The sequence below is a fragment of the Styela clava genome, chromosome 14 (assembly GCF_964204865.1).
Source record: "Styela clava chromosome 14, kaStyClav1.hap1.2, whole genome shotgun sequence".
Classification (NCBI taxonomy): Eukaryota; Metazoa; Chordata; class Ascidiacea; order Stolidobranchia; family Styelidae; genus Styela; species Styela clava.
In genome coordinates, this window is record NC_135263.1 from 12,168,966 (window position 1) to 12,182,594 (window position 13,629).

Below are 13,629 nucleotides of genomic sequence, written 5' to 3' on the forward strand. Positions count from 1 at the left end.
TTGTTGTGTGAATTTCAGTAAATGCGGTTGTTTAGCATGATAACACATTTCTTTAGATATTGATGATTGCTTACCGAATCCGTGTCAAAATGGTGGAACGTGTATAGACGAAGTTAACGACTACAGTTGTTCATGCGTTGTTGGATATTCTGGAATCAACTGTGAACAGGGTATGTTAGGCTTTCTCTTTTTGAAATATTACCATATTTTATCATGCCCAGTGGAACGCAATAATAATATACAGTGAAAATGGATAAAAATCGCTAGAACTTGCAAATCTTTTAACCCATTTGCATTGGATAACACAGACCACGACGCATTAGATAAAAACTTACCGGTACTATTCGTTTACTATATTGCACTTACTATTCATGTTAAATTGAATTTGAACATTTATTTTCAGATATTGACGACTGTGTGCTGAATCCGTGTCAAAATGGTGGGACGTGTATAGATGAAGTTAACGATTATACTTGTTCATGCGTTGTTGGATATTCTGGAATCAACTGTGAACAAGGTTGGTTAAATTAACTCTTTGTCATTTTTAAATATTTCCATATGTTATTAGTACGTGTGATACACAATAATTATAAGCAATTAGGTTATTTGTATATAAATTTCAATCAATTCTTTAACTCCTTAACCAGACAATGCTGATTGGTTTCCGAATCTATGTCAGAATGGTATTTAAAAAATATTTCAAAAAAGTTTGAAAATGAGCCCAGATGTGTGAAATTTTTTGTGTGTATTTCTGTAAATGCAGTCGTTTATCATGATAACACATTTTTTTAGATATTGATGATTGCTTGTTGAATCCATGTCAAAATGGTGGAACGTGTACAGATGAAGTTAACGACTATACTTGTTCATGCGTTCCTGGATATTCTGGAACCAATTGCGAACAAAGTATGTTAAACTAATTTTTTTTTTCAATTTTGTACGTTGTACGTACGTGTATGTACGACGTTCGTTCAATTCTCCATCTCATTTAGCAGACATTCATGTCAATTTCATTCAATTCTTCATCTCCTTTACCGGACATTGATGATAATTTTATTCAATTCGTTACTCCTTTACCAGACATTGATGATTGTTCTACAAATCTATGTAAAAACGTTGGTTCATATGTAGATGAAGTCAACACTTACACTTGTGATTGTATTTCTGGATATTCCGGAATAAACCGTGATCAACGTTATTCGAAAATTTTGTGAAGACGTGCCCCAACGTGTAAAATTTGTTGTGTGTATTTCAGTAAATGCAGTCGTCTATCATGATAGCACATTTCTTTAGATATTGATGATTGCTTGCCAACACCGTGTCAAAATGGAGGAATGTGTACAGACGAAGTTAACGACTACACTTGTTCATGCCTTGTTGGATATTCTGGAACCAACTGTGAACAGGGTATGTTAGACTTTCTCTTTTCGAAATATTACCATATTTTATCATGACCAGTGGAACGCAATAATACCATACAGTGAAAATGGATATAAACCGCTAGAATTTGCAAATCTTATAACCCATTTGCATTAGATAACACAGATCACGACGCATTAGATTTAAAATTTAAAATATTGCATTGCACTTCATTCCTTCACCCCCATTACCAGACAGTGGTGGCAATCTTATTCAATATTTCACCTCCTTTACCAAACATTGATACAAATTTTATTCAATTATTCGACTACTTTAACCGGACATTGGTGTGATTTTATTCAATTCTTCACCTCCTTCACCAGACATTGATGACAATTTTATTCGATTATTCGTTTACTTTACCGGACATTCATGATAATTTTTTTCAACTCGTCACCTTCTTTATCAGACTATGATGATCATTTTATTCAATTCTCCACCTTCTTTACCAGACATTGACGATAATTTTATTCAACTCTTCACCTCCTTTACCAGATATTGATGATTGTTCTCCAGATTCATGTAAAACTGGGATCAACGCTTTTGGAAAAGTTAGAAGATGTGACCCATTGTGTAAAATTTGTTGTATGTAATTCAGTGAATGCAGTGTTTTAGGATGATAACACATTCCTTTAGATATTGATGATTGCTTACCGAATCCGTGTCAAAATGGTGGAACGTGTACAGACAAAGTTAACGACTACACTTGTTCGTGCGTTGTTGGATATTCTGGAACCAACTGTGAACAGGGTATGTTGGTCTAACTATTTCTCTTTTCGAAATATTATCCTATTTTATCATGACCAGTGGAATGCAATAATAATATACAGTGAAAATGGATATGAATCGCTAGAACTTGCAAATCTTTTAACCCATTTGCATTGGATAACACAGATCACGACGCATTAGATTAAAACTTACTATTCGTTTACTATATTGCACTTACTACTCATGTTAAATTGAATTTGAACATTTATTTTCAGATATTGACGACTGTGTGCTGAAACCGTGTCAAAATGGTGGGACGTGTATAGATGAAGTTAACGACTATACTTGTTCATGCGTTGTTGGATATTCTGGAATCAACTGTGAACAAGGTTGGTTAATTTAACTCTTTGTCATTTTTAAATATTTCCATATGTTATTAGGACTAGTGATACACAATAATTATAGGCAATTACGTTCATTGTATATAAATTTCAATCAGTTCTGTAACTTCTTAACCAGACAGTGCTGATTGTTCTCTGAATCTATGTCAGAATGGTATTTCAAAAAATATTTCAAAAAAGTTTGAAAATGAGCCCAGATGTGTGAAATTTCTTGTATGTATTTCAGTAAATGCAGTCGTTTTTCATGATAACACAATTCTTTAGATATTGATGATTGCTTGTTGAATCCATGTCAAAATGGTGGAACGTGTACAGATGAAGTTAACGACTATACTTGTTCATGCGTTCCTGGATATTCAGGAACCAATTGCGAACAAAGTATGTTAAAGTAATTTTTTTTTTTTTTCAATTTTGTACGTTGTACGTACGTGTATGTACGACGTTCGTTCAATTCTCCATCTCATTTTCCAGACATTGATGACAATTTCGTTCAATTCTTCATCTCCTTTACCATACATTGATGAGAATTCCATTCAATTATTCGTATAATTTACCGGACATTGAAGATAATTTTATTCAATTTTTCATTTCCTTTACCAGACATTGATGATAATTTTATTCAATTTTTCATTTCCTTTATCAGACATTGATGATTGTTCTACAAATCTATGTAAAAACGTTGGTTCATGTGTAGATGATGTCAACACTTACACTTGTGATTGTATTCCTGGATATTCCGGAATAAACCGTGATCAACGTTATTCGAAAATTTTCTGAAGACGTGCCCCAACGAGTAATATTTGTTGTGTGTATTTCAGTAAATGCAGTCGTTTATCATGGTAACACATTTCTTTAGATATTGATGATTGCTTGTTGAATCCATGTCAAAATGGTGGAACGTGTACAGATGAACTTAACGACTATACTTGTTCATGCGTTCCTGGATATTCTGGAACCAACTGCGAACAAAGTATGTCAAACTATTTTTTTTTCGATTTCGTACGTCGTCGTATGTACGTGTATTCAGCTCGTCAACTTCTTTACCAGACATTGATGATAATTTTATTCAATTCTTCATCTCCTCTACCAGACATTGATGAGATTTTCATTCATTTATTCGTGTACTTTACCGGACATTGATGATAATTTTATTCAGCTCGTCAACTTCTTTACCAGACATTGATGATAATTTTATTCAATTCTTCACCTTCTTTACCAGACATTGATGATAATTTTATTCAATTCTTCACCTCCTTTACCAGACATTGATGATTGTTCTCCAGATCCATGTAAAGACATTGGCTCATGTGTAAATGAAATAATAGTTACACTTGTAATGTATTTTGAGATATTCCGGAGAAAATTTGGATCAACGTTTTTCAAAAAGTTTGAAGTTGAGCCCTAATGTGTAAAACTTGTTGTGTGTATTTCAGTGAATGCAGTGTTTTAGCATGATAACACATTTCTTTAGATATTGATGATTGCTTACCGAATCCGTGTCAAAATGGTGGAACGTGTGCAGACGAAGTTAACGACTACACTTGTTCATGCGTTCTTGGATATTCTGGAACTAACTGTGAACAGGGTATGTTGGTTTAACTATTTCTCTTTTCGAAATATTACCATATTTTATCATGACCAGTGGAACGCAATAATAATATACAGTGAAAATGGATATAAATCGCTAGAACTTGCAAATCTTTCAACCCATTTGGATTGGTTAACACAGATCACGACGCATTAGATTAAAATAATAAAATGTTGCACTTCACCCTTTCACCCCCATTACCGGACAGTGGTGAAAATTTTATTCAATTTTTCACCTCCTTTACCGAACATTGATAATAATTTATTCAATTCTTCACCTCCTTTACCAGATATTGATGATTGTTCTCCAGATCCATGTAAAGACGTTGGCTCTTGTGTAAATGAAATAACAGTTACACTTGTTAATGTATTCCGGGATATTCCGGAGAAAACTGAGATCAACGTTTTTTGAAAAGTTTGAAGATGTGCCCCAATGTGTAAAATTTGTTGTGTGTAGTTCAGTAAATGCAGTTGTTTAGCATGATAACACATTTCTTTAGATATTGACGATTGCTTACCGAATCCGTGTCAAAATGGTGGAACATGTACAGACGAAGTTAACGACTATACTTGTTCATGCGTTGTTGGATATTCTGGAATCAACTGCGAACAAAGTATGTAAAACTAAATATTTTTCAATATCAAATATTCCCATGTGTTATCAAGACCCATAGCACACAATAACTACATAACAATTTCTTTGTACTCATTTGAACCATTATATCGGACTTGTAAACTCGGCCGTGAAAACTTTTATATGTGTTTTTTGTACGAAAATTATTATTTGATCAAATTATTTTTAGAGAAGTATTTTGAACTCGTAAAGTAAAATTGATGCTTATTGTCCATGACAGTTAATGTTTTAATCTTAATGTCATATTATGCTAAAGCTTTTATGAAATATGCTCATTGAATTGTAATTTTAACAATGACGTATTATTTGGTTTAATTTTGAAATTGGAGCTGATAAAAAAATTTGAGCATTTGATTCGATTCGAAAATTATTCAATTTGATTTTATAATCCAATAACAATCGATTTTGGTACCAGACAATGCTGCAGACTCCTTGTATACCTATTATGGAAAGGCGTACCCTTATCCATGGGTTACATTTTAACAGATATTGATGACTGCAGTGAGAATCCATGTCAAAATGGTGGTGAATGTATAGATGGAATCAACGCTTTTATCTGTAATTGTGCGGATGGATATTCTGGAGAGAATTGCGAAGAAGGTAAAAAGCGTTTGCAAATCTTACTTTTAGTACCGTTCACTCAAGTTTTCTTTTGTTAATAAATATATGTGCAATTATAAAAATTCTGTTAACCTGTGAAAAAACAGATTACTTTGTGAAAAATGATATTTTTCAAAACGAGACGATTGGTGAAATAACTCAGCCTTATCGTTCAGATATAAACGATTGTTCACCAAATCCTTGTCAAAATGGAGGAAACTGCTCTGACGGAGTGAATTCATTTTCGTGCTCATGCTCAGAGGAATATTCGGGAGAAACATGCGAACAAGGTGAGTAAGAATGACAAGTGTAAAATATTCCGAGTCAAATTCTGGTTTTCTACAACGACCATCAAGAGGAGCCTTCTACAACCAACGATGCCGTAAAAAGTAAAGTGTTTTTGGAACATGTATTTAATAGCTAACTCACCTTTATTTATATGATTTAGATATAGATGATTGTTCTCCTAACCCATGCCAGAATGGGGCGACTTGTAACGATGATGTTGGTGGCTTTACATGCACTTGTCAAGATGGGTACACTGGAACTGTCTGCGACCAGGGTAACATTTACTAACATTTTATACGCACTGCATTAGCGCACTTTGAGTTGAGTGGGTTAATCTGCATCCAAAGCTTCTTTAGAGTATTGAACTTTGTTTTTTAGATCATCCACTCGTATGTGTGCTCAATGTTTGTAGTCATTGCATTGCCCTAATAAAATCTTCATAATAAAATGAAAACTGGCTGTAGGGCCGCACATGCAGCACAAATGATAATAAATTAAAGTGCTACTGACTAAATATTACACTCGTATACACAACATCGGGACGAGTCGATACTCAACTTTTATTGATTCAACTTTCCTTTTACGAATTTACAAAATAGTTTAATCATATCTTCAAAATATTCATTCAAAAATTATTTGTGTTGTTGTTGTAAGAGTCGCGAGTTCCATCAAAATTCAACGACAAAAGATTCAAATTTTAGAACGTAGTTCAAATCCGACGAATAGTAATTTCAATCAACGGAGTATACAGATTTTCTACAATTTCACTTTGTGCATTAATTCTTTTTCCAAACTATCAATATTCATGTTCAGTTATATATCATAATAATCCATTGGTGTGCGATAGATATTGACGAATGTACACCAAATCCGTGTGAGTCACAAAAGGGTGTCGCCTATCTGTAATGACGCCAAATTCAATTTATACCCAAGATTGGCGATTGGTGTGATAGTTTGAAATTAATGACATTTTCATTTTCAGTATGTTCCCTGCAAAAGTCACAAATTGTCATCCTACTAACAGTATTATTAATATTCTCATTATATCCTCTTTTCTGGGAATAAATATATGTATATCAATGCCTGACTGGCGAAAAACATCCAAACATAAAAATCATTGTTCAATTAATAAGTCAGAAAACAAATTGGATACTGGTACATATCAGTATGGCAATTTATGAATGGTAATTGTAATTTTATTGCTTGTATTTTGTGTTAAGATATTGATGATTGTTCTTCGAATCCTTGTCAAAATGAAGGCAATTGTGTTGATGGCGTAGCTTCTTTCATATGCGAATGTATTGAAGGTTACACAGGAGAATTATGTGAAAAAGGTTGAATATAATTTTTGTTTTCGAATAAATATTTTTTTGCCCCTTTTCCATCCTCTTTTAACAAAAAACGTTATACGTTTGAATTTTTTGGGGCTTAAAAACAATGATCACGCGGCCACGTCATACAGGCCGTATTAGCCGTAATAATTTATAGTTCGCTAATGGCTTGTTTAGTTAGTTTTTTAAATTACAAAGGTTCATATTCGTTTTTAGTGGATTCGAAAAAAATATTCAATTTATTTTCATAATAATCAATTCTGGCCGGCTCCGTGTATCACACAGTGCTACAGGCTTACTGTGAACCAATTATAAAAAAAGGTTCACCCTAATCCACGGGATATATTTTAACAGATATTAACGACTGCAGTGAAAATCCATGTCAAAATGGAGGTGAATGTTTAGATGGAATCAACGCATTTACGTGCAATTGTGCGGAAGGATATTCGGGAGAGATATGCGAAGAAGGTAAAAAGCGATTGCAATCATATTGTAATACTGTTCACCCTCAATACTGTCTAAATCCCATTACTATCAAACCATGAAATTCCCAGGCTTCCATGAACATCTTTATTAAACATCTTTATTTAGACATAAACGACTGTTCACCAAACACGTGCCAGAATAGTGGGAACTGCACAGACGGAGTTGGTTCTTTTTCGTGCTTATGCTTAGAAGGTTATTCAGGAGTAACCTGTGAACAAAGTAAGTAAATGATTCAAGCAAGAATATATCCAACAGTTTGGATTTCGGTTCTTCGTAAAGTAGACAGATTTGGCATAAGTTTATTTATAATCAATAACTAATATGGAAATAATAGTTCTCCTGAAAGGCCTTGCCTAAATATTCTGCTTGATTTTATCAGGGATATTGTGACGTTGTAATTTCAAACATTTTCTAAATCGAATAGGATAATTATCTTACTGAGGGAATTATTTCAATCATCCAAGTCCCTTGAAGACTGATAATTTCAATTGGTCAATAACGAAATTCTGTTGTTGACATTCAGACAATGATGATTATTTTTCGAATTCATGTCAAAAGAATAGGATTTGCTCAGATGAATTTAATTCCTTTTCTTGTTCTTGTCTAGTGGTTGCATTTCTAGTTATGAGGGTTATTTACATGTGAAAGTAGTTAATCTCGATATTTAATCTATATAGACGCTCGGCTTACTGTCTAACTAACAGTAATAGTAAATTTGAGCCGTAACTAGTAATCACACTAAAATAAAATTTGTGAAAATGTATTCGATATGATATATATATATATGTGTGTAATACGGCGGACTAAATGAGTTAGAAGGGATGGAAAGAAATAGGTATGTTTAAATACACTTCCCGTAATTCAAAAAAATAGCATTTATGATTATTCGCGTTTAGACATCAATGACTGTTCTCCGAATCCATGTCAGAATGATGGCATTTGTACTGATGGTGTCAATGCATACTTTTGCACTTGCGTCAACGGGTATAATGGGACTATATGCGATCAAGGTACGTTACATAGAAAATAATGCAGATAAGTTTATGTAAAATTAAAAGACAGTGGTATGTCTGATATGGGATTTCATAATATTTCCAAACATTTCTTGGCTTACTTTACTCTTATTTACATTTTTTTTGTTATGTTTTTTATGTATACATATAAACAAATTAAACAGTTTAATATGAACGACACGTACTGTAAAAAATTGTTGAATGATTATATATATATACATACTCATGTATGCGTGAACCAGCTGGGCTTATTTATAAAATGGCAAACAAAATTACAGGCTGGACCGGTTTGACAATCGCTTTACTGATTCAACTCTGTGTAAAAGTTTCCTGCTGGTAATCACGATTTGAGAAAATCATATTATAATTTCACCCATTTTGCATAACAGTGATTACTTCAAGTTCTTCTATTGAATCAACCACAATAAAAACATCTCCGAAAATCATTACGACGCCAATCCCAACAGAGGAGCCTGAAGAAGGTAGTTGATTTATCACAATTTAGCTGTCAAAACTGTGTGATTTGAAGCATTTAGAAAAAGTTATATAAAATAGTTTTCTTTCTCGTCTACAATACGCCAGTACACATCACATTTTATTCTACTTTAATTTAACTTTGTAGAATTTAGTCCCAATTACATCCTTTTACACTTCTTAGTATGAATAGGTTTTGATGTACTTGGAATAAGCTTTATTTTTGAAAAAGTTTAGGTTCGCTATTGATATTTTTTTCAAACAAACCTTGGTACGATATATCTGTTAAGTTCGAAAAGAGTAAAAATATGTACATTTTAGGTACAAAATAACTGCTACATATTTTCGAATAAAAAATACTGTCCTCACAAATACCATGCTCTTACATAAAAATAATTGACGTGAAATGGCAGTATTTTCAATATTGAATACACACAAAGACCACTTGATATCAATGCCTGATAGTAAAAATGCATATCATAATAAACAAATTTATTTTTAGAAATAGAGTCAACAACAACCGGAAGCGCCATTCAACCGGAAGCCACCCTTTCTCAAATTTCACTACTTTCTGCACAGATATTTCTATCTATTATTTTACTTTAATTTAGTTGTAGAAGCAACAATTTCATAACTGTAATACATATTAATGGTTTTTCTGTACTAATCACTGCAAAATTAAAAGCGAATATGCTATAATAGAGAATTCACCACAATTTGAATCTAATCTAATTTCGATGTATTTTATCGTCAATGCTAAAAGGTAATCGACAATTCATCAGGCCTTTTGTACTTCTTCTATTAACATTTCCAAATACCTCATGATTGATCAGTTTGTAACAAGTATATTTTTTTGTTTCGCGTCAAAATTATTTATGAAAAAAATTTAAATTCGATATATCCAACGAGTTACAAAACGTGGTGCCGCGTGAAATGTATACCATGACAAATGTTTTGCAATTTGCTCCATATGTCTTAATAATTTTATAGTTTATATAGTTGTGTTATTTCTGCGTTTTAAAAATTTATCAATATTTAGAAATTTTACGGACCTCCTGGAGTATGCGCACCAAGATGGCGCACAACCTGAACTCAGGTTGTATACCAGGTTAGGGTTCAGGTTATGCGACATCTTGGTGCACATACTTCAGGAGTACCAATTTTACTTATTGTTTTGTAATTTTTTTCAATTGATTGTAATTGAATATTAACAAGAGAGCTATGCTCAAATATATGAACACGTTTACCGATTCCAAAAAAGCACCAACATTTAAAGACAGCAGTTATAACAGTGACTGCAAACCCCGCTTTTACGAGACAGTTACGAGTTAGTTCAGTGTCACCGCGCTGTTTTACCGGAACTGCCCTATTAGAAGTTCCTGTCTTGTGACAGCGTGAATTGAAATTGAAAAATGGTCCGACTCACAACTGCAGTAACAGCAACGATCCGAGTCACTTCTGTAATATAACACCAAGTCAAGTACGGCACTATTCGCCATTCCTCAAATCTTAGCAAAGCAAGGATTTCGTCTTCGTGTGCTGCAAGTGATTCTCAGGTGTACCGCGGAGCTTTTTGGAATTTTAGAAAATAAGATATTCGCATTACACATGACATGCATGTAACGGGCAAGCTTGTGAGACCAGTATTCGACTGAAAATATTATTGCATTTGCCTTATCGTTGTAGTACGAGGGTTGTTGTCACACATCGCATTAACATTTGCTGAATAATTTGTTCAAAGCTAACTTTATTTTTTACAAGTGTGCCGCAAATTATTTTTTTTGCTTAGTGCGCCGCGAGCAAAAAAGTTTGAGAACTACAGTAACAATGTCTTGAAGTTGAAACTATAAAAAAGTCAAACCGAATATTTTGAATTAAAGATTACGCGGTCATCAGATATTTTTTCATCCAAGGGAGCATTCCAAGGGCTTTTTAAACTGGAGGGTACCGACTCTTCGCTGGGTTGCAGAAGAGATCAATGAGAGTCGTGGTATTTTCAAGAACATTATTAAAGTATTGACAGGACAACGTTCCAAACAGATCTTGACGTGACGAAGCTTGACGTTACGCACTGAATGGACTGAGAAAACTTTGCCTAGAGTAGGGTTACCATATCTGGAAAGACAAAAGTACCACGTTGACCAATTTTGCAACCAAAACACTTATAATATGGTATAAATGCACGATGTATCCAAAGCGGACCAAAGGTACAAGTTGTCGTCGCTTTCTCGTGAGAATAGAATAAATACAGAACAAATCGAAAGGAGCCAAATTGTTGCTTAATCTTTAGCACTGGTGACTAAAACCTGGCACGGAATAAAGTACAGATAGTACGAACAAAATACCTATTACAAAATGCTGGCAATTCAGGTCATATGTGACATCACAAATATCTGAATGCAACGCAATCCGAGTTTCGCAAAAATGCTTTCATGTGACATATCTCTGAAAATTAGATTTCGTGGATGTGCAATATCTAAAAACTCGAGGATTTGTATCAGGGATTCACTGTATTAGAAAATCCATGACCTTTCAGCACTTTAATTTCTCCCTGACTCAAATTTGACCACTAAAATCTCGGACATGTCAGGGAAAAATCTGGCGTATGGCAACCCTTGGGCCCTAGAGCAGGGGTCACCAAACTTTTTTGACCGCGGGCCAGATATGACTCAAACTGTGTTGAAAACAGCCCGGACAAATATTTTTGTCAATGTAATACAATAAATTCCCAAAAGTTGGGAAATACGTTGAATTTATTCAATAATATAAATTCTACATTTCTCAAGATTTGAATATTAAATTCTATATCGCAGTATGTAGATCAAGAACATCATAGCAAAACAAATATACAAGATTTCTAGACAGCTATCCTGAGGTTAGCTGTTAGCAAAACAGCCGCTGTCCTGAATATCCGCATGTGAGCAGTAAAAAAGTTTACGTGACTGGTACTATTAGCGCAAAATGCACGTTCGACGTTCATTTTAGCACGAGAAACGTACACAGCAACAGGTTCGCCGAAGGCACGCGCCACGAGTGTACGAGCGCATCCCTCGCAGAAAACGTTACGTTTCATCACAGCTATTTTTAGACAATTTTTGATTACTGCAATTAAACTACAGCTCCTAAGGCAAAATGACGATTGACTTATTCGATTCATACTGAATTTGAGAATCACCACCAAAAACTATCGAATAGAATTCCGAATCGCGAAAACGAGGCATTGTTTAAAAACCGTGACTGAATATTCTAAGTAGTTAGTAGTAACTGGGTTGTGTGCAGTGTAACAGTAATTATTCTAATAATGGCGGTTGAAACGTAGATAAGTTAATATTTATAATAGGTTGCAGTTTTGGACGAATAACTTGGCAATAAAAATGTTAAAGTGTTGCATAACTTAGCGATTTAAATTCTCATACTTACTCTTTATCCTTTTGCTTCCACTGCTTTGTGAAAAAAATTTTCGACACTGGCTTATGTTGAAATAAAATATCGAATTCTAGTCGAATCAATCAATCTCAATGTATATGATTACTCTAATCTTCTGTATTATAGCCAAAGTAATATAAGTATTCTGACCTTCTAACCCATAGCATAATATGAATCTGACATCACATGATCACTTTAACCATTTTTGAACATTGTATATCTATAATAATAATGAAATTAACCTAAAGATTGTCTAAAAGTGGAATATTTAAAAATACTCACGTACACAAAAATTTCCAAATGCAAATCAGACGAAGAAAAGGAGAGTCGCTGATTTAGAATACACAGTTACTTAACACATTTAGGATAAGATAAGAGGTTTACAAAAAGAAACTGAAAGTTTACACAAAAACATATAAATAAACTAATATAACGAAAAAAATATTTTTATGCTTTAAAATGCATTGTCCACACAAGTGGGTGGTCGGTTTCAACAATTACTTCTTCTGATCCATCTAATTTATTGGACACGTTTTCAACTCCTCCAAATTCGAGTTTATCATTATTGAAGTTTTTTTGTAATCCTGTTGTTGTCAATGTAACTCGACGACGAATCGGTACTAGCCCACACCAATCGCCTTCCATACCAGTATTTACTTCAATTGCACTTTTCCCCATAGGTAACAAGCATATATAACACGAATCATATATCAAACAAGTTCGAACACATCGTGGTAAAAATTTCATTGCCGCGTATAAAGAGTCAATATTTGCCATACTGTGGTCGAGTTTATCCTGTTTCCTGCCTAATGCTACAATAACATCAATATCAAGGTTTTTTTGATGAAGTCTCTCTGCTATCAAACGCAAGCCTTTCGTAAAATCAGTTGCATCCTGATCAGGTGTTTGCGTTACTACTGTCTCGCTTTGACTTTCATAGAACTGTTTCACCTCAGGGCGGATGGAATCAAAATCGCCACACACAAAATCAGGCATATGTCTTGTGAAGCCACAAGTTGTATCTTTATGTATAATGTCATGCACGAAGTTTGCTCCACCATCAATACAAGCTCGAAAGATTGCCTGATCCCACAACCGGTGAAATATAGACTGCGAAATATCACATCCTGTGTCCATGTTTAAAATGGTGACTGCGATTTTTTCAGCATTGTTTTTAGCTGATTTGCAGCACTGGAGAGGGCAAAACCTCATCATATTACTTGTGTAGATATATCAATCTATTTCATCTAATTGAGAGGTAA

General features: G+C 33.9%; 2 pseudogenes; one reads left to right on the forward strand and one right to left on the reverse strand.

The window, feature by feature from the left end:
- Positions 1-10,011, forward strand: part of LOC120341298 (uncharacterized) — a 33,191-nt pseudogene extending 23,180 nt beyond the window's left edge.
- A 2,803-nt stretch (positions 10,012-12,814) lies between these two features.
- Positions 12,815-13,363, reverse strand: LOC144432056 (thiamine pyrophosphokinase 1 pseudogene; annotated as a pseudogene).
- Positions 13,364-13,629: the final 266 nt, after the last annotated feature.